The sequence below is a fragment of the Monodelphis domestica genome, chromosome 3, assembly GCF_027887165.1.
Source record: "Monodelphis domestica isolate mMonDom1 chromosome 3, mMonDom1.pri, whole genome shotgun sequence".
NCBI lineage: Eukaryota > Metazoa > Chordata > Mammalia > Didelphimorphia > Didelphidae > Monodelphis > Monodelphis domestica.
The window spans coordinates 374,910,533-374,937,914 of record NC_077229.1 but is presented as its reverse complement, the minus strand read 5'-3'; the positions used below and the strand labels follow the sequence as shown (position 1 = coordinate 374,937,914).

The following is a 27,382-nucleotide window of genomic DNA, read 5'->3' as shown; positions in this document are numbered from 1 at the left end:
ATATTTTTTTCTAATTCAATAAAAAAGTTTCTTGGTAGTTTGAAAGGTATGACACTAAATAAGTAAATTAATTTGCATGGGATTGTCATTTTTATTATATTAGCTCATCCTACCCATGAGCAATTAATGTTTTTTTCTAATGGCAAAGTGTATATAGGACATGTAATCTAAATGGCTTTTCATAAAGCTGAAAAACATAAACATTATAGCATGTGGCAGCCCACAGCATAATTCTCATGATCATACATCATGATTGTAAAAAAAGGTACAATTATATTACAGGTTCACTCATAATGGAAGACCACTATTTTCCCTTGAGTGATAAGCTTACAATTCTGTATAAATGTTCATCATGGTCAGTTATTTAACTCTACTCAGGTGTTAACAAGTCGAGTGCCAGAGTACCTTGGTGGTTTATAACTCAAAGAGGAAATTAAACTAATAATAAAGAGCCAGCTTCCATTTTCAATTGCTCACACACAGACACACATTCACAGACTCAAGAGCACGCAACAAAAGCTTTGAATTGCAGAGATTGTTTATTTCAGTAAATTTAGCTTATGGTGTATTTTCAAAAAGAAAAAAAAAGTATTTCAATAGGAGCTCTTTCTGTTCTGAATTCTTGTATGCAAGATAAAACCTTGGCATCTCTGCTGAAAGGTGGAACCTGCTGTCTGATTCCTAATGTGAAGAATCCGGCTGTAGGAAGGGAACACTAAACACTGCTCTATTATTTCTGTATTGTGTAAAATTTCATATAAACCTTGTGGAGGCCCACAAAGGGAAGACTGTTCATTTCCAGGGAGCTGGCCTTGATTTTCTTCTCGGGATAGTGAAGAACAGGAATCCATCTCTAATTAAAAGCAAACAAAAAAATGTCACTTTTTTACATACATTCTTTACATGCTTATATTTGAACGTATTCTCTGTACAGTATTTTTTTATTATTAATTCTGCCTTAAAGGGTGTGAACAGGAAGGCCTCATCTGGAGGAGTGAGAATAACAATAGCTGGAACTTAACCCTTCTGTTGCTTTTGGAGCCCGTCCTTGCTCACGCCACCCCCTGTGCCCTATTCTTGAAATGATATTCAAAATCAGTATCACAGGGTCTAGCCAAACCAGTCATCCTTGCTCCCTTCTGAGAAGAAAATGAATATAATTTATTGAGGCTGCATTTAATAGGATCAACCTAGATATTATTAACATATTGTGTGATTCTACATGTGAACATTTATGTGTACCAGTATTGCATGTAATAATAATAATAACATAATAATAACAACTTACATTTATATAGCCTTTACTACGTGCTAAGTACTGTGCTAATTACTTTTACAATCATTATCTTATTTGATCCCCCTAATTGCCCTGGGACATGGGTACTTTTATAAACCTCATTTTACAGGTGAAGAAACTGAGGCAAACCTGACACTAGGTGCAGTTCTGTATAGGTCCACCTAAAATCCTTATATATTCAGAGGCACTTCTGTCTTTAATCCCTTGTTATAGGTTAAATCTATAGCTTAAATATATAGATTAAATCTAAAAGCTATAGATTGAGTCTATAGCTCCAATTAATTGTGTGTGCTTTATGATAAAGATATTTCCCGTTATCTGAAGAGATATTAGGATTTATAATTCAATGGAACCTTAGGGATCACTTAATCTAATCCTTAGTGACTGAACTAAGTTGAATTACTTAGTCAAAAGCACAAATTCTGACCATGCCATTCCATACCCCTCTTCAATGAAGTCTAGTGGCTCCCCATGACCACCAAGATCATTATAGAGCCCTCTATTTAGCTTTTAAAATCTTTCATAATCTTTCCAGTCTTCTCAGATGAGTTTCCAGTCTTCTTCCTCATTCCTCCATATATTCTTGATATGGAGTATCCTTCATATCTTCATTAACCTAGTGACTTGTCCCCCTTAGTGTATCGTTAGAAAATCTTAAACCCCAAAAACTACATTACCCAGAATGCTTTTCCCCTTGTGCATGTTTGCATCTTCAGGTAATTGTTTATAAATTCTGTAGCTCCTCCCTATCGCTCTCTTCTTTCCCAATTGGGCTGGGTGGTTTAGGTAGCCTTTACTCTAGTTGTTATTGATAAACTTTATAAAATATAATACTTTAGTTACTGTATTTTAATTTTAAAACCCACATTACTGTTCCAAGTACACAACTCTCCATCTTCTAACTGATTATTTTCCCCGGCGGTTCCCCCTGCCTGGAACTCTCTCTTCTCAATCTATTTCTTCTTTGGCTTCCTTCAAGTCCCAGCTAAAGTTCCACCTAGGGAAGAAGCCTTTCCAAGTCCTTTATAACATAAGTAAGTGCCTTCCTTCTGAGATCATCTCCAATTTATCCTGTATATATTTTGTTTGTACATGGTTGTTTGCAAGTCGTCTCCCCACACTGAACCAGGAGTTCCTTAAAAGAAGGGACTGTTTCTTTTTTTATTTCTTTTTAATCCTCAGCAGTTGGCACAATGCCTAGCATAGAGTAGGTACTTAATAAATATTCATTGATTTGATGACTTGACTTAGTCCCCTAAATTTCATAAAGAAAAGATAAGCTACTTACCCAAATGATGTTGATAGTATATAGCAAGGGTAAGGTAAGAAACCACGTTTTCCAATTCCAAATCCATCACTCATTTTTTTTAATTTTGAATTACAGATGGCACAAATCTAGAAGGCACATATAATACATTATGTGAAAGAATTAGGATCCAAAAATATCTTTTCATGCCAGAATGGCTGCCCTAAATTTAATAAAAAGGTGAAATTTAAGAAGAAACAATATAAAATTCCATAGTTACATTTTTAAAAATAACTGCATGTAGGCATGTGGGCAGGATGTAGGGAAATATGGCTAGACAATAGTTCATGTAGAAAGCTATCTAGAAGTTTTAGCAGGCTGGGAGAGCACTGTTTTAAGAGTATTATATAGCAGTTTAAAAAGTTAACTCAATCTTAGGCCACATAATGACAGGTGTAATATCTAGAATTATAGAGAATATCCTACGGAATTCTGCTCAGTCAAGCTCCAAATAGAATATTTTGTTAATTTCCAGGTAGTATATATAAGATAGCATATTGACAAATTCACATACATTCAAAAGAAGGTGCCCCTTGTGGTGGGGTACTGAAGTTTATATCACATCTGAATATTTGGGGATGTTATGCCTGAAAATGGAAGACCTGAAAGGCAGGAAGCATACTAGATGTTTTCAAATAATTTAAAGGTTGCTGTGTGGGGAAAAAGAAAAAGGATAAAGTTGGTGTGTTTAACCTCAAGAGACAGAACTGGAAAGCTTTCAGTAGAAGTTGAAGAAAGATAAGTTTGAACTCTATCTGGATAGCAATAACAATTAGAACTGTAAAAAGTGGAAAATAAGGACACTATTATGTGGTTGGTGGAACTGTGAACTAATTCAAATATTTTGGAGAGAAATCTAGAATTATGCTCAAAGAATTATAAAATTATGTATCGTCCTTGACCCAGCAATACCATAATTAGACTTGTTTCCTAAAGTGATCAAGAAAAAAGAAAAGAAACTACATATTTTACAATTTTATAACAATAATTTTTATGATGGCAAAGATCTGGAAATTGAGAGATGCCCATCATTTGGGGAATGGAGAAACAAGTTGTGGCATATGATTGTGATGGAAAACTGCTATACTATAAGAAATAATGAGCAGTTTAATTTTTTAATGGAAAAATCTATCAGAAATTATGAAGATGAAAATAACCTTAATTCAGAGAATGTTATATATAGCAACAGAAATATTGTTTGAGAATAATTTGCATTTGTCCATATCCAGAGAAAGAATTGATAATTAGAAATAAACATGACTTAGTCATATGTGTACTTTTTTCTTTTGATTAAATGATACCTTCTCTAGAGTACAGAACAGAGGGAGAAGGGGAGATACATGGGAACTTTAATGTGGCAAACAAATTAATGAATAAAAATTTTATTTATTTTTTCTTTGTAAAGATATTTTATTTCACCAATTAAATGTAATCAATTTCCACATAAGTTTTTCCAAAGTTATATGATCCAAAGTGTCTCCCTTCCTCCCTTCCCTCCTCCTAGAGCTGGCAAGCAATTTGATCTTGGTTATACATGTATTATATCTTGCAAAACATATTTCCATATTGTTCATTTTTGTAAGAGAATAATTATATATAACAAAAATCCCAAAATTTTAAAAAGTGAAAAATGGGATATTTTGACCTGCATTCTTACTCCAATAGTTCTTTCTCTAGAGGGGAATATCATTCTTTGTCAAGGGTCCCTTATAATTGTCCTGGATTGTTGTATTGCTGAGTAACTAAGTAGCTAAATCTAGCACACTTCCTCTGTCTTGCTGTTACTATGTACAGTGTTCTCCTGGTTCTGCTTATTTCACTCTGCAACAATTCACGTAGGTCATTCTGGCTCTTTCAGAAATTATTCTGTTGATCATTTCTTACAACACAATAGTATTTGATCACCATCATATAGCACACTTCGTTCAGCCATTTCCCATTTGAGGGACATTCCTTTAGTTTCCAATTCTTTCCCACCACTCACTCCACCCCCATTTTAATTTTGTCTCTTTGGGATATAGACCTAATAAGAGTATTACTGGAACAAAGGGTAGGTTTTGGTTTATAGCCTTTGGGTATAGTTCCAAATTGCCATCCAGAATGGTTGGATCAGTTCATAACTCCAATAACAATTCATTAGTGTCCCATTTTTGCCATATCCCCTTCAACTTTTGCCATTTTACTGTCATTTTGGCCAATCTGATAAGTGTCAAGTGGTACCTCAGAGTTATTTTAACTTACATTTTTTTAAAGAGTGATTTAGAAATTTTTTTATATGATAATTGGTAGTTTTTGTTTCTTCATTTGAAAACTGCTTATATATATATATCCTTTGAACATTTGTCCATTAGAGAATGATTTGTATTCTTACAAATTTGACAGTTCCCTAAATAAAAATTTTATCAGAGAAATTTGTTATGAAAATTTTTTCTCAGTTTGATTTTTCCCTTCTAATCTTGATTATATTGGGTTTATTTGTACAAAACCTTTTAAATTTAATATGGTTAAAATAATTCATTTTGCATCTTGTAATATTCTCTGTTTTTTAAACCCATACCTTCCATCTTGGAATCAATACTGTGCATTGGCTCCAAGGCAGAAGAGTAGTAAGGGCTAGGCAATGGGGGTTAAGTGTTTTGCCCAGGGTCACACAGCTATGAAGTGTCTGAGATCAAATTTGAACCCAGGACCTCCTGTCTCTGTACCTGACTCTCAATCCCCTGAGCCGCCTAGCTGCCCCCAATATTCTCTATCTCTTATCATTAATTCTTCTCTTCTCCATAGATCTGACAGGTAAACTGTTCAATGTTCCCCTAATTTACTTGTAGTATCACATTTATTTCTAAATCATATACCCATTTTTTATTTTATCTTGGTATCGGGTTTGAGATATAGGCCTCTTCCTAGTTTTGCCCCAGCAATTTTTGTCAAATAGTGAGTTCTTGTCCCCCAAACTAGAATATTTGTGTTTATCAAACACTAGGTAGTTAAACTCATTTATATTTAATCTATTCCACTGATCCACCATTCTCTTTCTTAGCCAGTGCCAGATTGGTTTGATGATTACTATTTTATAGTACATTTGGAGATACAATATTTCTAGGTCATGATCCTTCACATTTTTTTTCATTAATTCTCTTGATATTTTTTATCTTTTGTTCTTACAAATGAATTTGTCATTATTTTTTTCTAGTTCTAGAAAATAGAGGGGGTTGGTAGTTTTATTGGTGTGGCACTGAATAAAAAAATTTTATTCAGGAAAAATAGTCATTTTTATTATATTAGCTTGGCATACCCAAGAGCAATTAATGTTTTTCCAATTGCTTAAATCTAACTTTATTTGTGTAAAAATATTTTGTAATTCATGTAATATAAATCATATCAAATAAATTATATAATTCCTATTTTAGTCTTGGGAAATAGATATCCAAGTATTTTATATTCTCTAGAGTTATTTTAAATAGAATTCTATTTCTATCTCTTGCTGCTGGATTTTGTTGATAAGATATAGAAATGCTGATGGTTTATGTGGGTTTATTTTGTAGCCTGCAACTTTGCTAATATTATTAATTATTTCAACTAATATTTTGTTGATTCTCTAAATATATCATCATTTCATCCACAAAGGGTGTATTTAGTTTCCTCATTACCTACTTCAACTCCTTCAATTTCTTTTTCTTCTCTTATTGCTAAGGCTAACATTTCTAGAACAATATTAAATAATATTGGTGATAACGGGCATCTTTGCTTCACCTCTGATGTTTTTGGGAGGGCTCATAATTTATCCCCATTAAAGAAGATACTTGCTGATGGTTTTAGATAGATACTACTTATTTTATTAAAGAAAAGCCCATTTATTGCTATACTTTCTGGTGTTTTTTTTTTTTAAGGAATATGAGCTGTATTTTTTCAAAGGCTTTTTTTTTCCTGCAGCTATTGAGATAATCATGTGATTTCTATTAATTTAGTTATTGATAAGGTGAATTAAACGAATAGTTTTTCTAATATTAAACTAGCCCTGCATTCCTATTATACATCCCACCTGGTCATGGTCAATAATTTTTTTTGATAGAGACTGATACACTGTGGCACAATTGAATGTAATGGACTTCTCTACTAGTAGCAATGCAATGATCCAGGATGATTCTGAGGAACTTATGAGAAAGAATGGTATCCACATCCAGAGAAAGAACTGTGGAAAGAGAAATGGAAAGGGAATATGATTGGGGATGTTGACTTTAAATGATCACTCTATTGCAAATATTAATAATAGGGAAATAGGTTTTGAACAATGATGAATGTAAAACCCAGTGGAATTGCTCATTGGCTTTGGGAGGGGTAAGGGAAAGAACATGAATCATATAACCATGGAAAAATATTCTAAGTTGTTTAATTAAATAAATAAAAATTTAAAAATATAATATAATAAAATAATAATCCTTGTGATATACTGCTGTGATCTCTTTGCTAGTATTTTATTTAAGATTTTTATATCAACATTCATTAAGGAAATTGATCAATAACTTTCTCTCCTTTTGGTCTTCCTGGATTGGTATCTGCAAAATATCTGAGTCATAAAAAGAATTTGGTAGGGCTCCTTTGCCTATTTTGCCTAATATTTTAAACAGTTTTGGGATTTATAGAAGTCACTTGTGAATCCATCTGGCCCTGATTTTTTTCTTGGAGTTAAATGATGGCTTGTTCAATTTCTTTTACTAAGATGGAACTATTTAAGTTTTTTATTTCTTCTTTTGTTAATCTGGACAATTTATATGTTGATAGTCATCCATTTATTTGAGATTGTCAGATTCATTGTCACATAAATAGACAAAATAGCTCCTAATGATTGCTTTAATTTACTCTTCATTAAAGGAAAAATTATCATTTTATTTTTGATATTGGTAATTTAATCTTCTTTCCTTTCTTTAATCAAATTAAACAAATGCTCTATGATTTATTTGTTTTTCTTTCTTGATAAAAGCAACCTGTTGTCTTATTTACTGGCTCAATATTTCTAATTTTTAATTTTATTAATTTCTCCTTTGATTTTTTATTATTTTAATTGGATATTTCAAATTTGTTCTTCTAGTTTTTTTTTCAGTTGCATGCCCAATTCATTGGTCTTTTTCTCTATTTTGTTGATATAAGAATTCAGTTACAAATTTCCCCTAAGCACTGCTTTAGCTGTACCCCATGAATTTTTATATGCTGTCTCCTTATTATCATTCTCTTTAATTAAATCATTTATTATTTCTATAATTAATTCTTTGTCCCACCCCTTTCTGCAATTAGATTACTTAGCTTCCAATATATTTTCTATTTTTTCCATGAATTATTACTGATTATAATTTTTATTGCATTGTGACCTGAAAAGGATGCATTTATTATTTCTGTTTTTCTGCATTTGGTTGTGAAGTTTTTGTTTTTTTTTTAAACCCTTACCATCTGTCTTGGAGTCAATACTGTGTATTGGCTCCAAGGCAGAAGAGTGGTAAGGGCTAGGCAATGAGGGTCAAGAGACTTGCCCAGGGCCACACAGCTGGGAAGTGTCTGAGGCCAGATTTGAACCTAGGACCTCCCATCTCTAGGTCTGGCTCTCAATCCAATGAGCCACCCAGCTGCCCCCTTGTGAAGTTTTTATAACTTACTACATGGTAATTTTTCATGTACAAACAAGGTGCTGCTGAAAAGAAAGTATATACCTTTTTTTTTAACCCCATTCAATTTTCTCCAGATATCTCCAGGATTAATTTTTTGAGCCTCTTTGTGTGATATAATTTACCCAATTTTACCTTTCTCTTCACTTTTCTCTCAGTGAAATCCCCTTTTTTCACCATTATTTTGCATATAATGTCATCCTAAATAGCTTACTCTACACACTCTCTCTATGTGTATTTCTCCTAACTACTCTGCTAATGATCAGTTTTGATGAGTAGGTGATTCTTGGCTATAAAGCTGATTCCTTTGCCTTCCTGAATATCATATTCCAAGCCATTTGATTCTTTAATGTAGAAGCTGCTAAATCCTGTGTAATGCTATGAATCCAAGGATATTCCAATTTTTTCTTCCTCACTCCTTGTAGTATTTTCTCCTTGATCCAGTAGCTCTTGAATTTGGGTATAATATTCTTGGAAGTTGTCATTGGGAGATACATTGCAAGAAATGAACAGTGGATTCTTTCAATATCTATTTTATCCTTTTGTTCAAGAATATCAGGGCAGTTTTCTTTGACAATTTCCTGTAATATGATGTATAGGCTTTTTTTTTTATCATGACTTCAGGTGGTCCAAAAATTCTTAGATTTTTCTCTCCTAGATCTATTTTCCAGGTCAGTTGTTTTATCAAAGAGACATTTAATTTTTTTCTTTTTTTTTTTCATTTTTTTGGATTTTGTTTTGTTTCTTGATGTCTCATGAAGTCATTAGGTTTTCTTTTGCCCAATTCCATTTTTTAAGAAATTATTTTCTTCCATAACCTTTTAAGCCTTTTTTTCCATTTGGTCAGTTCTACTTTTTAATTAACTCTTTTCTTTATTGGATTTTTGTGTCTCTTTTTTTTTTATTTGGCCAATCCTGCTTTTTAAGCATGAGGTTGGTTTGAGAGGATTGTTAGTGATTTCTGTGTTGCTACTCTGCCATCATGGCTCTGCCCCATAAATAAATATTTTTAAGAGTTCCAAGCTTCCAAAGAATAAATCACAATTAAACTTTTCTTTGAGAAAATAAAGTGGAATATGCTTCCTTGGTAGATAATGGGTTCCTCTTCACTGGAGTTCTTTAAGTGGAGTCTAAGAGACTAATTTTTAAGTTAAAAATAATATTTTCCAGGTTACATGTCAATTCAATTTTCAAAAATGTTGCTAACATTTTGCAATCCATGTTCACTACCTTCCTATAAATCATCACCATTCCCCTATATGGCAGTTAATGTGATACAGGTTTTATGTGTTGTTGTATAATACCTATTTCTTTGTCCATTAGGTTGTAAAAAAAAAAAACATATCACTTACACTAGAGAAAAACTCATGTAGGAAATAAAATGAAGAATGGAATCCTTCAGATTTCATTAGCTCCTTATATAGCAGTGGATAATATTCTTTGTCATGAGTCTTTGGGAGTTGTCCTATATCTTTGCATTTCTGATAATAGTTTAACTGATCATCTTTATTTATTGCTGTTACTGGGCACCATGTTCTCCTTATTCAGCACATCCCATTTTCACTATTTCATATATATCTTTCAAGAGTTTTTGTAATCTTCTTGTTTATCATTCCTTATTCCTTTACAGTATTCCAATACGATCATACATCACAAATTGTTCAGCCATTCCCAAGCTGTTGGACATTTCTTCAGTTTTCAGCTATTTGCCTCTATAAAAGAGCTACTATAAATAGCTTTTGCAAATCCTTTCCTCCTATCTTTAATTCCTTTCAGATATGGACCTCATAGTAGATTTTCTGGGTCCAAGTTATGCATAGTTTTATGGTTCTTTGTGCATCATTCCAGATTGCTCTCTGTAATGGTTGTATCACCTCCCAGCTTCACCAACATTGTATGTGTCCCAATTTTCCCATGTCCTCTCCAACATTTATTATTTTCGTTTTTGTTATATTAACCAATTTGAATCCTCAGAGTTGTTTTAATTTTCATTTCTCTAATTAATAGTGATTTGGAACATTTTTTCATATGACTAAATATAGTTATCATTTATTCATCTGAGATTGCCTGTTCATATTCTTTGACCATTTCTTATTTGATTAAGAAAATATTGTTTTGAAAATGTTTTGGAAACTTTAACTGTCAAGGTATAAGTTGACTAGATGATCTCTTACAGTCCTGCTAACTGTGAGGTTTTTGATTCTATGAACAAAGCACTGGTTCTTTTTTTAAGTTTTATCTCAAATGTTCCTACTGAGAAAAGCTTTCTGTTCATAATATGGTGGTTTATTTTTAGTCTGTAATAAATTCTGAATCCATTTCCTTCTTATATACAATTCACAATTTCCAAGATATCTTGAATTGGATCTCTTATCACCTATTGTATAAATGAAAATCTGTTCCCATAAACAAAGAACTACATGTCCCAGGAGTCCACTGATTTCCTGTCATTAAATACTTCCTCTAAGTGGGGATATTAGGCAGGGACATGGAAAGTCCCACCTCTTTACTTCTTGTCCTGAGCTTGGTGGTGGTAAGGCAGGTGTTTGAACTGGCTGATCCAGGCACATGATCTTTATTTTGTATCTTCTTTATTCCTTGATTTCTAATGACCATTAATAAATCTCTTAAAATATATATTTTTATTAGAGATTCAACTTTTACAGTTGGTGACCAAAAGGGATGAGAAACTCTCTCAATTTTCTTGAAGATAGCCTAAATAATATTTTTAAGCCACATTTCTCCTGCCAAAGCTTTTTGTCCACCCTACTCACCCTCGCAAACTCCAACTATCTTTGGAGCTGCTGAGATTTTCTTTTCCTAAATTTTCCTGATTGCTTGCTCTCCCTACTGGCTGGGCTATTTTTAGACAGGGGACTCTTAGAATAGTGGAATAAACCACTTATCTCCCCAACTGCTTGAGTCCTTTGTTCCTCATTCCTCCTTTGTTCCTCCTTGTTACTAACTCTGATTTTGCTGATACTGCTTCCTTCTGACCTTCTCAACCTAGATTGCTCACCCAGTCCCAGCCCCTGGCCTCCAGAAATCCTCCTCCTGAACTCCAGCTTTGATCCTAAATTGGCCTTTGCCCCTACCTGACTGCTGGGTTGATTGCTCTTTCCAAGAAGCTAGGAGTCCTTGGAGCCAGTCCTCAGGGCAGATAGTAAAAACAAAAAACAAAAAACTGGGGTGTCTTTTTCCTTAGCCTCCTAACTCCCTCAAGGGAAACTAGAGTTTTACCTCAGGGAGAACAGGGAGAAGGAAGAAAGTATTCCAAACAGGAAGTTGATTACAAGCATGGCATATTCTATGAAACAGCAGTGCATTACCTATTTCAAACAGCTTCCAACTTTAGGATTTTTTTTTCATGAGTGCACTGGTCCTTTTACTTATCTTACCTGAGATTCAGAGGAGAAATTCATCTCCCTGCAACTCTTTGTCATTTGGGCCTGCTCAGTTTGAGATTCCTAAAACCCATGTTCTCCCTTGCTATAGGGGATCCCACAGTGCTGACAATAGTGACTTGAATGTTAGAAAAAGGAACTTTAAAGGGTCTGGAGGCGAAATTTTAAGCCTTTTCAGATTCCACTTTTTTAATGAAAGTCTTGGTATCTTATTGTATTTTGCTGATTATTTTGTTTTAAGATTTAATTTTGTTGTTTTAAGTTCATATATTAATTTATTCAATACTATTCTGTTACACTGAATCAGTTTAATCTACTGTGTTTTAACTGTTAGATATATTCTGTTACCTTTACCCCATAACTATACTGAACAAAATATTGTAAAGCCCATAAACAGCTTTTTCTTCCATTTTTCATTTGTTGTGTCACATAGATGATGGATGAACTCATCCTAGCTAACAACCTTTGGAGAATTTAATGAGCTAAGAATTTAAATGGTCACTCTAAGGGGTCTTCAGAAATAATTTTAATTAACTAGTGGTTTCTGAATGGATGGTTTTTAAAAATAATTATATTATAAAGAATGTTGTATTAAAGGTAGAAAAACAGAGAAATGTTCCTACCAAGGTGTTTATATGAAGCAGGAAGCCAAAAAGAGCTACTTCAAAATTATTCAGTTTAATTTACTTCCACCAGAATAATCTAGATTTCTTGGTGATGCTCTAGACCCAAATAAATTTTACCTTGTTTAAAGTTTAAATGTTTGCCAAGGTTAAAAGATTTGCTATGTCTGTAAAAATTGGAACAAATATCCATCAGTTCATAGGGTTGGGTTTTTTTCGCATATAGCAACTTACATCAAATATGATAGTGGATTTGTTTGCTATTGTAATTAATTGGACTATTGTGAATTTGGGGGACTTTGGTACTCCTTTGAATGTGCATTATCTACTGTATTACTGTTTTATTCTGAAAATCGTTTGTACTCACACATTGGTTAAGTTAAAGAGGAAATGGATCTCATTTTTTTTTTGGTGAGACTATTTTTCTTTAACCTTTTTTTTTTAATTTTGCAGTAATATAAGTTTAAAATACATTTGCTATAATGTCAATGCATACCCAAAAAGCTTTCAACTATAAAAATGATGCCATTGATTCTTTAAAAAAATTATGTGACTTTGCTTAATGATTCTGTTTGATTCCAGGACAAGAGAATACAAAAAAAAAAAGCCATTGCGCAGTGCCAAAGAAGCACAAAGCTAAACTACATGGTGCTAATTAAGCACAAGGTCAAAGAGAACAACCAGTCCCGACGGGATTGATGAAAATTTTGAGCCAAGTCAAGAGGACTTGAACTTGTTTGGGGTTTGAAGTTGAGGTTTTTTAACATGTGTTAAAGGCAGGTCTTCCTTGTCCCACATTCTACCAAGTATCTCAAATTTGGCTCCTACCTGGCTCCTATAATCTAGTCCTTTTTCTGTCTTTCATGGTGTGGCAAAGTTTCTATAGTCCTGGTTACTGATTGGGTAAATGAATAATTACTTAAATCATTTTAATTGGGCCCTGATTCAAGAACCTTTTATAGATTTATTTTTCCTTTAGTTAGAATTTTTACACATAAGACTTTGATAGTCTATATACCATCCAGAAAATTATCTTTTTTTTATTTGGATTTTTTGATGTTTTTGATTTCTTTTGATAATTGATTCATATACCTCATAACTCAGCTATGCATTCCTAAGTGATCCCTGTGTTTTTCAACATCATATTAAACCTGGCAGAAAGAGAGTTTCTCATCTTTCCTTAAGATTCTGCCCTATTTTGAAAATCTTTATCTTATTTATCTATAGAAAATTATTTGGGAACAACTTTGATTTCTCATTAGTATGTTTTTTAACTTTCACTATAATCAGCATTTGAACTTTGAGAACAAAAACTCAACAAGTGTTAACAATAGTCCTTATAAGGGCATCATTTTTTTTCTGCTTTAAGGATGTTTACAGATAGTAAAGGAAAAAGAGACAGCCAAGGCTCCTGGGCTGTTGTTCCCAAAAATGGCCCCCATGATGTCGTTGTAGAGTTATTGATTGAGAAAGGAATAAAAACCAAAGAGCCAAGTGAATTCCTTTCATCAATCAGCCTATTATATGCCAGACACCATGTTAAACACAAAGGATCCTAATACAAAGACAGAAATGAATTTTCTTTGCCTTTCTGTTCACTTGTGTGTTATATTGTGTCCTTGTGTATTATTTGTGTTCCTGAGGCACTAGACTAGACTTCTTAGGATTTATGAGCAGAGGGCCCCAAACGGTGGTTCATTGGTCACAGTGTCACAAGGTTAAACAGTAGCTATGAACTTTTCAAAAAGCTGTGTTGATAGGTTTTGTTTTTACATTGCATACAATTACAGTTTAGCTCCAGGCCTTTACTTATAATAAAGTAAAACAATGAGGCAAAAGTAACAACATAATAACCTCAACTAAAAGTTCATTCAAACTTCTACATCTGTAGTACCCTCTTTTCTCTATTTTTTATTATTTTAATAGAAATTTATTTTTCTCACTTCCCAAAAAAATATAAAAAGGAAAAAGTAATTCCCTGAAATAAATATGCATAGTTAAGCAAAACAAATGCCATCATTGACTCTGTGCAAAAAAAAAAAAAGTCTCATTTTGAACTCTAAATTGTAATCTAGCATTGACTGCACAAGTGAATAGAGCATGGGACTTGGAGGGATGAAAACCATTGTTCAAATCTTACCTAAGACGCTTATTAGTCTTGTGACCCTGTTGGTCAAATCATTTAACCTTTCTGTCTCTCAGATTCTTCATATGTAAAATGATAAAAAAAATCATAGTTCCTATCTCATAGGGTTGTGATGTTAAAACGATTTAACATTTTTAAAGTGCTTTGCAAAACATTATGTATATGCTAGCTAATATTAATATCATGACCTCTGTAAGCTATGTTCTTAAAATCATATTCTAAAAGGCCTCATAGCCAACAAAGGCTTATGATAGCATTTTGCTTAGGAGCAAAAAACTGGAAACATGAAGTAGATAATGTGAAGATTAAATTTAACTCTCCCCTGATTGTGAAAATTAAATTAACTCCCCTGCCCATTTTTAGATTTAATAAACCCTGCTTAAAAGTTGAGTGGGGAGATCAGCCCATTTTTAGATTTAATCACCAAAGATGCAAACACCTCATTCACACTTGAGTGGGGGAGGTCTATGACCCACGTGTGTAATAGTGGGTGATGAATCAGAATTAAACTAACTTTTCCTGGGCAGTCTTAAAGCAAAGCTTCAACTGTGATTGGTAGATGTAAAATTAGCAGAAGGCACAGGAAATTACAAAAAAGAGTGTCTGAGTTTTTCTTGGAGTTCTACTTAGAGTAGCGGTGGAAGAAGAATTTGCTGACTGGACCTGAGACCTGTTCCTGGTGAGACTGTCCTTAAGCCTCTTCCTTTGGACTGACACACAGTGAGTGAAAAGCTGACTCTTAACTGCTGGATTTTTCTGAAGAGACTAGCCTTAGGAAAGGCATCCTTTTGAGAGGGGCTCCCTGTATCCCCAGGTCATCGGCTACAAGGGCTGAGGCCAGCTAAGGGTTAACTATCCCTGCTCAGGTTGAGCCAGGGGCCAGGAGCAAATTACTTAGTGCTTAGGCTAGATATCTTACCCTATCCTCTCCCTGATTTCCTACTTCATTCTTTCTATATTTTGTAAATAAATTGTAAATAAATCTCTTTGGAATAATTAAATTCCTGGTGATCCTATCTAAAATATAATCCAGTCAATACTTTTTTTTAAAACCCTTACATTCCATCTTAGAATCAATACTATGGATTGGTTCCAAGGCAGAAGAGTGGTAAGGGTTAGGCAATGGGTGTTAAGTGACTTGCCCAGGGTCACACAGCTGGGAAGTGTCTGAGTTCAGATTTGAACCCAGGACTTCCCATGTCTAGGCCTGGCTCTCAATCCACTGAGCCACCCAGCTGCCCCCTCAGTCCAAATTTTTTATATAATTAACCCCCTTTTCCCATTACAATAATCATCTTTTGGTGAATAGATAAACAATGGTACGTGAATGCAATGGAAATTTCCTGTACTATCAGAAATAAAGAAAATAATAAAGAAAGACATATAGGAAAAATCATGACCCAATGGCAAGTGAAAGAAGCAGAACCATGAAAGAAAAATACATAACTACAGCAGTATGGATAGAAAGAATAAAAAAGCAATCTCAAATGAATATTATGATATTAAAATGACCAAGCTTGTCCTCAAATTGGACATCTAAGAAAGCCTTTCCCTCCCCAGCTTTTCCCCTTTTTCATAACAAAAAAACTAAAAACTAAGAAGAGAAAAACAATTCTCTGAAACAAAAACAAAATAAAGCCTTTGGAAATAATGTGTAATACTACAAATAATGTCAGACGTTTTTGAGTTATTTGTTATATTTGTTGAAGTATTTTCATTCCATTTCCCCACTCTATTATTGAAGAAGGCTTTCTTTGAGTAGAAGTGGGAAGAGATACATTAGGAAATGTGGGTAAAGATATCACTACAATTTTTCAATAAAAAAGTACTTTACTATGTATTCATAACATGGTGGAGGGGAGAAATACTACACCTGAACTCAGTCATGTATCTATTTTGGAAGTCTTCGAAGTCTTTGGAAATCTCTGCCAAACTGTGGTTGTATGACCTGTTAAAAGAGAGGACCAATACGTTAGGAAGATGAGAGAGAGATATGTGATATCTCAAGCTTCCCTTAATAAGAAACCATGGACGCCTCATCCATGAATTTTATCTGAACCATTCAAAAAAATTTAGCTTAGCTTCTCTGGAAAAGCATTAATAATTTTATAACAGAATAACCTCCTAATCAGTACTATTGACACATATTTCTTAAAGGATAAGATATCAAACATACCAAACACTATAGGAAAGGGAATCTTATTACCCTAAGGATGACTTAAAATATAGTATAGTTTTATTACAACCCTTTTGCAAACTCTTTTTTCCACTTTTTAAATATTTCTTTTTTCTAGAAACTTGTCAAATACTCCACTTCTAATCCCTTTTGATGGGTTCTCCTGTACACATATGATAGTTCTCTAAGAAAATCATTCCCATAGAAATTGTTTATATGTGTGTGGCTGTGAGAGCTATAGATTTGTTGAACTGAATTCATTGAGTTAAGGGGTGGTAATTGGCTAGCTTTTCTTTCTCAAATAGTATAACTTAGTTACACATCTGCCTCAGGACTGCTTTCTCAGAATAAATATATTTACTTCATCTAATTTTCTTCATTTACTGTTTATGACATCCATTGTTCCATAAATAGGGGAATAAAATCTCATAAACACCAAGCTTATTGAGAGACATCAGATGTTACTTAAAAGAATGGCAAATAAAGTCTATACACTCATCATTAAATTCTTTGTATATTTTGTTATACTTAAGAGGTTAAGTAAATTTGGGCCAGTGTGATAGAATGATACTATTGCCAAGTTAAAGGCCACCTTCCCAGAATGGCTGTTGAACCCCAACACTGAAAATTTTCCCAGGGACAGTTCCTTAGATCTTGTTCTCCTCAGAATCATTTTAGAATGAGATAGGCTGGGCAAGTCACTCAACCCCAAATGCCTAGCCCTTACTGCTTTTCTGCCTTGGATTCAATACTTAGGATCAATTCTAAGACAGAAGGTAAGAGTTGGACCAAAAGAGCCTAATTGTACTGAAGAATAAACAATTTTGAAGTAGAGAAAGTACTGAATGTCTTTAATAAGAAAAATTCCTTAGACTCTCAAACATTCTGCTGTATACTTAGGACTCAGATTGTAAATGGGTTTCAAATTTTTTATGCTCTACTGATTTTATGGTCCATGGATAATCACAGGCCCCATTTACCACTTGTTCTCATTTTGAAAGAGCAAAGGTTAGATAGATGGATCTGCCTTTAGCTGGTAAAAGGGTATAAATTTGATTGTGAATCAGAAGACTAAATTTAATCCTTTTAAAATTTCATCCCTTCTCATTGACATTGTCTCTCCCACCTATTAATATTATATATGGGTCAGATTTTCCCCAGGAAGTTAATGAAATAAATGTGCATGTGGGTAGCTTTGAATAAGTCAATTAACCATTCTGAAATTCATTGTTCTCATCTGTAAAACTGTAATATAATAATAATATGACAAGTGGTCCCTACCTCACAGGGTTGTTGTGAGAGTCAAATGAGATGACTCATTAAAAATGGTTTTCAAACTTTAAAGCATTAACATACAGAAGTGTTGCTATTTTTGAAATCAGTGCTATTGAGTTTCCATAGACTTGAGCAATATTTGCCATACAAAATGGCTTAGAGATGGGTATGCATGATTCTTTTTTTTATTTTGCCAATTAAAAAAGTTATTTTGATAACAAATTTCCACATAAGTTTTCCAAAATCATATGATACATATTATCTCCCTCCATTCTTTTCTCCCTGCTCCTGGAGTGAATAAGCAATTCAATCTGGGTTATTCATTTATTATCACATAAAGCATATTTCCATATTATTCATTTCTGTTAGCAAATAATCTTATAGAACCCAAACCCCAAAACACATTGGATATGCGTAAATTGCTGTGATTGGACTATATCATTTCAAAGGTATTGATAGCAAAGTGCTTGGAAGTCATGTGCAGACACTTGAAGAAACTAGGTTATTTCTTTGGTTAACTCAAGGATTCAGGTTCACTCATATAATCAAAAAGAATTCTTCAGATCAAAAGTCTACTCCACTTATAGATGCAGAAACTAGCCAGAGGTTATAAATGAATTTCACACAGGTAGAAAACAGCAGAAATTATGTAAGTAGAAATCATGAAATTGCCTCCAAATTTCTGTTCTTTCCACTGTTTCCTATTTGCTGATACTCTTACACTAGAGCTAGGAAAGGTCAGAGAGGGAGAGAAAGTCTTATAGTCTCCTTAGGAGGGAGCAGGATAGGGAATTACAGAAAACAGCTTGGTAAAAGGCAGAATAGTGTAGTATGTGAAGCAAATACCAAGACCATACAATTTCTGAGATTGCACTTGGGGATTGTGCAAATCTAAAGAGTACCACACCCTCAAAACAGAGTTTTTATTAATTGAAAAGACATCAACTATTTCTAAGATCAGGAAAAGCTAGACTACTCTGGACACTGAGGTGATTATAATCATTGATTATTCAACTCAATAAACATTTATTGTTTACTTTGAACCAGGCACTATGCTAGCCACCGAGAATATAAAAATAAGGCAAAAGAAAGTCCTTTCCCTCAAGGAGCTTACACTCTAATGGGAGAGAAAATATGGGAACAGATATATACAAAGCAAGCTTTATTCAGGATAAATAGGAAATAATTGAAGAGGAAAAGCACTGGAATTCAGAGGAGTTCAGGAATGGCTCTGGTAGAAGATGTTCAAGTCATGTTGTTCGTGCTTCATTTTCAGAAATGACCAGTGGCATCATGGCATGATGCTTTGATTTCCACATGAATTGGATTAAATGAGGAATAGTTTCCCAGTCTTCAGACTTGATGTCTCTTCCAAAGCCTTTGAAGACCAGTAGCAAGACAAAAAATATGACCAGTGATGGCTCAGGGTGCAATGGATGACTTTGGCATCTTTGATGTCTGACCAAGTTCTAAACTATCCAGGGACCCTGCTTCAGCCATCTTCATTATCCATTGGAAAACATTTTTCACATTTATTTATTCTGCTGGGAAAGTCTTCATGTGCTTGGCATAGACATACCCCAACTCACCAACATCACCCCCAACTTGGCATAGGCATCCACCAACATCCCCCAACTCACCAATGGATTTGAAAGTTGTGCATCAATTGCAGACTTGTCGGATTCTGTTTTTACTGTCACCCAAAAAATTATTCTCTATATTTTCTTTATGTTCTCTTTTATCTATTGAAATTATACTTATCCTTTAAGGCAGGTCTACCTCAATTCCAGTATTTTCCATTAAAATTTCTCCAATTATCCCCTAAGTAGAAGATGAGATTTTAGTTGTGCATCCAGGGAATGGGAAACTAATTTTAAAGGAATTTAAAGGAATCCCAAGCGGTCAATAGTTGGAGCAGAGGAGGGAGAGCATTGTAGGCATTCTAGGCACAGGGGGAAAATAGTGTCTGTGAAATACCTAAGAGGCCAATGTCATTGATTGAAAAGTACATGTCAGAAAATAAAGTGTAAGAAAATTGGAAAGATAGGAGGGGGCTGAATTATGAAAGGTAACCATAGGAATACCTTCCCAAGCTTATTATAAGGATCAAATGAAATTACATTTTTAAAGCACCTTAAAGTGTTTTTTATTTGCTAGCTATTATTGCAATCATAGAGGCTGGATTCTAAACAACAGGAAAAGTACATGTCTATTCTTGGTACAAGCAGCTCCAGCATGAGAGAAAACCCAACAAACACCAATAACCTCTGTCTTCTAGCCCCATACTTCTGTCTTTGATATGTTATTACACAATTAAACTGATTACTTGACTAATAAGTTTGTTTGGGTTTTTTTGCAAGTTCATTGATTTTTCTCAGTTCTATAAATCAGTCTGCTATCCATGCCTTCAGATCTTGCATCCAATTCTGGTCACATCACACCCCTCAATTCAAAAGTACTACTGATTCCCAACTACCTACTATAATGATGGGATCAAGGAAGATTTGAAACCCCAAAATGAGGACTGAAAGAGAACCAGTGTTAGTGGAGGAACAAAGACTTCTGGGAGGAAAAATCGGACAGGGAAGAGTTCTGAGGAGCCTCTGGAGTTCTGATCTGGTGTTGGACCTGACAAGACTGGTTTTGGGGGGCTGAGGATTCACCTAAGCCACCTGAGAAGATCCAGTTCCTAATTTCAACCCTACAATTCACCTTTCTTCAATATGATTCTTCCCACCACCTCACAGCAGAGAAGAAGATATCTCAATCCCCAAAAAGGGGGAGCTATGGACTTTTGGGGAGAGAGCTCTGCTCCCTGCCGCTTCCAGCCTCCTAGCCCCTGTCCCCTTGTAGTTGTTTAGGCCATTTAGTTACATAAATAATAGTGGGGTTTAACTAGTTTGGGAAGGGCCGAAGAAGCTTGAGGTAGGGAAACCCTTTCTCCCCAAGTGACGGATCGGGTAGTAAAATATTAGGGTGACTGCTCTTCCTTCTTCTGACCATCTTCCTTCACCCAACTTTCCTGAGTTTCTTTATTAAATATTATAAGCAGTCAGATTCTTGCCAAACCTCTCAATACAAGATAAAAGGGGTAGGGTCAGATCTCTGTAAGGGTATCTGAGGCCAATCCCTCTGGGGCAGGACCCCATATTGGGGCTTACTTCCAGATCCTTTCTGCGGGAAAGGCATTGAAGACATCCACAAGTGGAGCTAACAGGTGAGATAGTCATCCAATCCCCTCAGCCATTTCCTCAAGGGGCTCAGCATGATAACCGACCTACAGCCCGTTGTCACAGAGAGGGAGAGAGACACCAGCTGTACCTATATTAGCGAGGCTCCTTCCCTCTCACTGCTCCTGTTCCAATGACCCTCTTAAATACTTTACTGATATATCACCATGATTAGTGAGGTGAACCCTTTATTACAACCTCAAGAAATATCCATTTTTACACTTTCAAAACATATTCTCTTTATCCTTTCGTTAGAAGTTCTTAATAGGACTTCCGGGTAAACATGGCTGCAATCTAGACGTGAATTGTTTCCTCTCCCCGGTACCGAATGAAATAGACTACCTCAAAAGAGCATAAAAATCACCTTTGGAAGAATGGAGGGACTCTCCAGTACCCCACAGAAACAAAGGTACGTGGGGTTTGAACATTTCCACACTATAAGAAGGAGGAAAAGCTTGCACAAAAACGTGAACTGAGCCGCCCTTCCCCCCCACCTCCCCCACCAAACAAGAGCAAGGTATCAGAATGCTCAGTGGGACAGCAAGTGAGTGAGGAACGTCTCTGTATGGGGTGGCACACCAGGGTCCCTGGGATCTAAAGACTGCAAGGAAACAACCTCTCAGGGTGGTTTCATGGGAGAATCCTGCGCTGAGCACAGGAGTGGCTGCACTGAACACAGGGGTGGTTGCGCTAAGCACAGGGGTGGCCATGATGAGCACAGGAGAGGTTGCGCTGAGCACAGCAGAGTCCAAGCTGAACACAGGGATGGTTGAGCTGAGCACAGGGGCCTGCGCTCTAAGAAACCTTGGAGGCTGGGAAGAACTAGTCTGAGGCAGCCTAAATTTACAGAAAACACGACCATATCACCCAGACCCCAGACCAAAAAGGAAAGGGGAATAAAACCACCAAAGGAATGGCTCATAAGCCCAAAATCAAGCCTCCAAGAAGAAAGGGAAAAAGGTGACTATTGAAAACTTTTATGGCGGGAGTACCCAAGGAAATGAAGAGAAAGAGGATGAAATCCAAATAAAATCAAAACATGCCTTCCAAAATGGAAATTATCCACAAACTCTGGATGAACTCAAATTGGAGCTTATCCAAAAGATAGAAACCTTCTGGAAAGAAAAATGGGAGAAAGAGATCAGTGGTCTGATAGACAAGACTTCACAATTGGAGAAAGAGCTGGAAGCATCTAATAGAAGGGCAGACAAAGCTGAAAATCAAAACCAGTCCCTAACAACCAGAATTAAGCAACTGGAAGACAGTGAGCTTGCAAAACAGCAAGAATTAATAAAGCAAAGCCAAAAAATTAACAAATTAGAAGGAAACATAAAATATCTCACTGAAAAGGTCTCAGACCAGGAAAACAGAGGAAGAAGAGACAACGTGAGAATTATTGATCTGCCCAAAAAAACAGAGATAAACAAAAACCTCAATGCTATACTACAGGAGATTATAGAAGAAAATTGTCCACATGTTCTGGAGCAAGGGGGTAAAATAGAAATAGAAAGGATTCATAGAACACCCTCTATACTAAATCCCCAAAAGACAACCCCCAGAAATGTAATCGCCAAATTCAAGAGCTTCCAAGAAAAGGAGAAAATCCTACAAGAAGCCAAGAAGAGGAGCTTCAGATATAGGGGGGCTCCCATAAGGATCACATGGGACTTAGCAGCTAACACACTAAGAGACCGCAAAGCATGGAACACGATATTTAGAAAGGCAAGAGAGCTGGGTATCCAACCAAGAATCAACTACCCAGAAAAACTGACTATATACTTCCAGGGGAAGGTATGGGCATTCAACAAAATAGAAGATTTCCAAGCATTTGCTAAGAAAAGACCAGAACTTAGTGGAAAATTTGATATCCAATCACAGAAAGCAAGAGAAACATGAAAAGGTAAATATGAAAGAAAGGGAAAAGGGGGAAAATCTTATCTTTTTATTTAAGTCAAACTCTCTTCTATAAGGACTACATTTACATCAAATTATATATATTAATATGTGGGGAAAATGTATTGTTTAACTCAAAAATTGTATGCATCATAAGAGTAGTTAGAAGAATCATGCATAGGGAAAGATTGGGACATCAAAAAGATTTGGTGAAAGGGGGGGCAAAGAAAGAAAAAGGGAGGAGGGAATCATCGATAATACTAAGATTTACTTCAAGAAATAGGGGGGGGGGGACTAAATAGAATAATCTTTCCCATACAAAGATACACATGGGAAGGGGAGGGGAAGAACTCTCATATGAGAAGGAGAGGAAGAGAGCTTGAAGTGGTATTACTTAAACCTTACTCTCAGTGAAATCAACTGTGAGAGGGAAGAACATCTAGATCCAGTGGGATCCTGAATTCTATCTTATCCAACAGGGTAAGAAAGAAAGGGAAATTAAGGAGGGGAACTGGGAAGGGAGTATAAAAAGGGAGGGGCTAGAAAGGGAAGCATATCAAGGGAGGGGACAAGGGGGACTGACCTAAAGTAAATCACTGGTTCAAAAGGATATAGCTAAAGAAGAAAGGTCAGAACTAGGGGAAGATATCAAAATGCCAGGGAATCCACAAGTGACAATCATAACTTTGAACGTGAATGGGATGAACTCACCCATAAAACGTAGACAGATAGCAGATTGGATTAGAACCCAAAACCCTACCATATGTTGTCTTCAAGAAGCACATATGAAGCAGGTTGATACTCACAAGGTTAGAATTAAAGGATGGAGTAAGACCTTCTGAGCCTCAACTGATAGAAAGAAGGCAGGAATTGCAATCATGATATCTGACAAAGCCAAAACAAAAATAGACCTGATCAAAAGGGACAGGAAAGGTAAATATATTCTATTAAAAGGGAGTATAGACAATGAGGAAATATCACTAATCAACATGTATGCACCAAATGGTATAGCGTCAAAATTTCTAATGGAGAAACTAGGAGAATTGAAGGAAGAAATAGACAGCAAAACCATATTAGTGGGAAACTTGAATCAACCACTATCAAATTTAGATAAATCAAACCAAAAAATAAATGAGAAAGAGGTAAAAGAGGTGAATGAAATCTTAGAAAAATTAGAGTTAATAGACATATGGAGAAAAATAAATAGGGACAAAAAGGAATACACCTTCTTCTCAGCACCACACGGTACATTCACAAAAATAGATCATACACTAGGTCACAGAAACATGTCACTCAAATTCAGAAAAGCAGAAATAATAAATGCAACCTTTTCAGATCATAAAGCAATAAAAATATTGATCAGTAAGGGTACATGGAGAGCCAAATCAAAAACTAATTGGAAATTAAATAATATGATACTCCAAAATCTGTTAGTTAGAGAAGAAATCATAGAAACAATAATTTCATTGAGGAAAATTACAATGGTGAGACATCCTTTTAAACCTTATGGGATGCAACCAAAGCAGTACGTAGAGGAAAATTCATATCCATGAGTGCATATATTAACAAGTTAGGGAGGGCAGAGATCAATGAATTGGAAATGCAAATCAAAAAACTTGAGAATGAACAAATTAAGAACCCCAAGAAGAAAACCAAACTAGAGATCCTAAAAATTAAGGGAGAAATTAATAAAATCAAAAGTGATAGAACTATTAAACAAATAAACACGCGTAGAAGCTGGTACTTTGAAAAAAACAGACAAAATAGACAAAGCACTGGTCATTCTAATTTTAAAAAAGGAAAGAAGAAAGGCAAATTAACAGCATCAAGGATGAAAAGGGGGGCCTCACCTCCAACGAAGAGGAAATTAAGGCAATCATTATAAACTACTTTGCCCAACTATATGGCAATAAATATACCAACCAAGGTGATATGGATGAATATTTACAAAAATATAAATTGCCTAGACTAACAGAAGAGGAAATAGATTTCTTAAATAATCCCATATCAGAAACAGAAATCCAACAGGCCATCAAAGAACTTCCTAAGAAAAAATCCCCAGGGCCTGATGGATTCACCAGTGAATTCTATCAAACATTCAAAGAACAGCTAACCCCAATACTATACAAACTATTTGACATAATAAGCCAAGAGGGAGTTCTACCAAACTCTTTTCATGACACAAACATGATACTGATTCCAAAGCCAGGTAGACCAAAAATGGAGAAAGAAAATTATAGACCAATCTCCCTAATGAATATAGATGCACAAATCTTAAATAGGATACTAGCAAAAAGACTCCAGCAAGTGATCAGAAGGGTCATCCACCATGATCAAGTAGGATTTATACCAGGGATGCAGGACTGGTTCAATAATAGGAAAACCATCCACATAATTGACCACATCAACAAGCAAACCAATAAAAATCACATCATTATTTCAATAGATGCAGGAAAAGCCTTTGATAAAATACAACACGCATTCCTATTAAAAACATTGGAAAGCATAGGAATAGAAGGGTCATTCCTAAAAATAATAAACAGTATATATCTAAAACCATCAACTAATATCATCTGCAATGGGGATAAACTAGATGTATTCCCAATAAGATCAGGAGTGAAACAAGGATGCCCATTATCACCTCTATTATTTGACATTGTACTAGAAACACTAGCAGTAGCAATTAAAGAAGAAAAAGAAATTGGAGGCATTAAAATAGGCAAGGAGGAGACCAAGTTATCACTCTTTGTGGATGACATGATGGTCTACTTAAAGAATCCTAGAGATTCAACCAAAAAGCTAATTGAAATAATCAACAACTTTAGCAAAGTTGCAGGATACAAAATAAACCTACATAAGTCATCAGCATTTCTATATATTTCCAACACAGCTCAGCAGGAAGAACAAAAAAAAAGGAAATCCCATTCAAAATCACTTTAGACAAAATAAAATACCTAGGAATTTATCTCCCAAGACAAACACAGGAACTATATGAACACAACTACAAAACACTCTCCACACAACTAAAAATAGACTTGAACAATTGGAAAAACATTAACTGCTCATGGGTAGGACAAACCAATATAATAAAAATGAACATCCTACCCAAACTCATTTATCTATTTAGTGCCATACCCATTGAACTTCCAAAAAACCTTTTTACTGATTTAGAAAAAACCATAACAAAGTTCATTTGGAAGAACAAAGGATCAAGGATATCCAGGGAAATAATGAAAAAAAATACAAAGGAAGGGGGCCTTGCAGACCCAGATCTCAGACTATATTATAAAGCAGCGGTCATCAAAACAATTTGCTACTGGCTAAGAGATAGAAAGGAGGATCAGTGGAATATACTTGGGGTAAGTGACCTCAGCAGGACAGTATACAACAAGCCCAGAGAACCCAGCTTTTGGGACAAAAATCCACTATTTCATAAAAACTGCTGGGAAAATTGGAGGACAGTGTGGGAAAGATTAGGTTTAGATTAACACTTCACCCCCTACACCAAGATAAATTTAAAATGGGTGAATGACTTGAACATAAAGAAGGAAACTATAAGAAAATTAGGCGAACACAGAATAGTATACATGTCAGACCTTTGGGAAGGGAAAGATTTTAAAACCTAGCAAGACTTAGAAAGAGTCACAAAATGCAAAATAAATAATTTGGAATACATCAAATTAAAAAGTTTTTGTAGAAACAAAACCAATATAACTAAAATCATAAGGAAAGCAACAAATTGGGAAGCAATCTTCATAAAAACCTCTGTCAAAGGTTTAATTACTCAAATTTACAAAGAGCTAAATCAATTGTACAAAAATTCAAGCCATTCTCCAATTGATATATGGACAAGGGACATGAACAGGCAGTTTTCAGCCAAAGAAATCAAAACTATTAATAAGCACATGAAAAAGTGCTCTACATCTCTTATAATCAGAGAGATGCAAATCAAAATAACTCTTAGCTATCACCTCACACCTAGCAGATTGGCTAACATGATAGCTATGGAAAGAAATGAATGCTGGAGGGGATGTGGCACAGTAGGGACACTAATTCATTGCTGGTGGAGTTGTGAATTGATCCAACCATTCTGGAGGGCAATTTGGAAGTATGCCCAAAGGGCGATAAAAGACTGTCTGCCCTTTGATCCAGCCATAGCACTGCTGGGTTTGTAACCCAAAGAGATAGTAAGGAAAAAGACTTGTACAAAAATATTTGTAGCTGTGCTCTTTGTGGTGGCCAAAAATTGGAAAATGAGGGGATGCTCTTCAATGGGGGAATGGCTGAACAAATTGTGGTCTATGTTGGTGATGGAATACCATTGTGCTAAAAGGAATAATAAAGTGGAGGAATTCCATGGAGACTGGAACAACCT

At 35.1% G+C, this 27,382-nt stretch overlaps 1 long non-coding RNA gene across 1 annotated transcript in view; it reads right to left on the bottom strand.

Moving 5' to 3' along the window:
* Positions 1-520: 520 nt before the first annotated feature.
* LOC130458469 (uncharacterized) overlaps positions 521-27,382 on the bottom strand; it is a 69,963-nt gene continuing 43,101 nt past the window's right edge. The window contains exons 2-4 of the long non-coding RNA XR_008917788.1: positions 16,307-16,381; positions 2,586-2,692; positions 521-853 (exon numbers count right to left, since the gene is read on the bottom strand). This is a non-coding gene — a long non-coding RNA (uncharacterized LOC130458469). The remainder of the gene's footprint in view (positions 854-2,585; positions 2,693-16,306; positions 16,382-27,382) is intronic.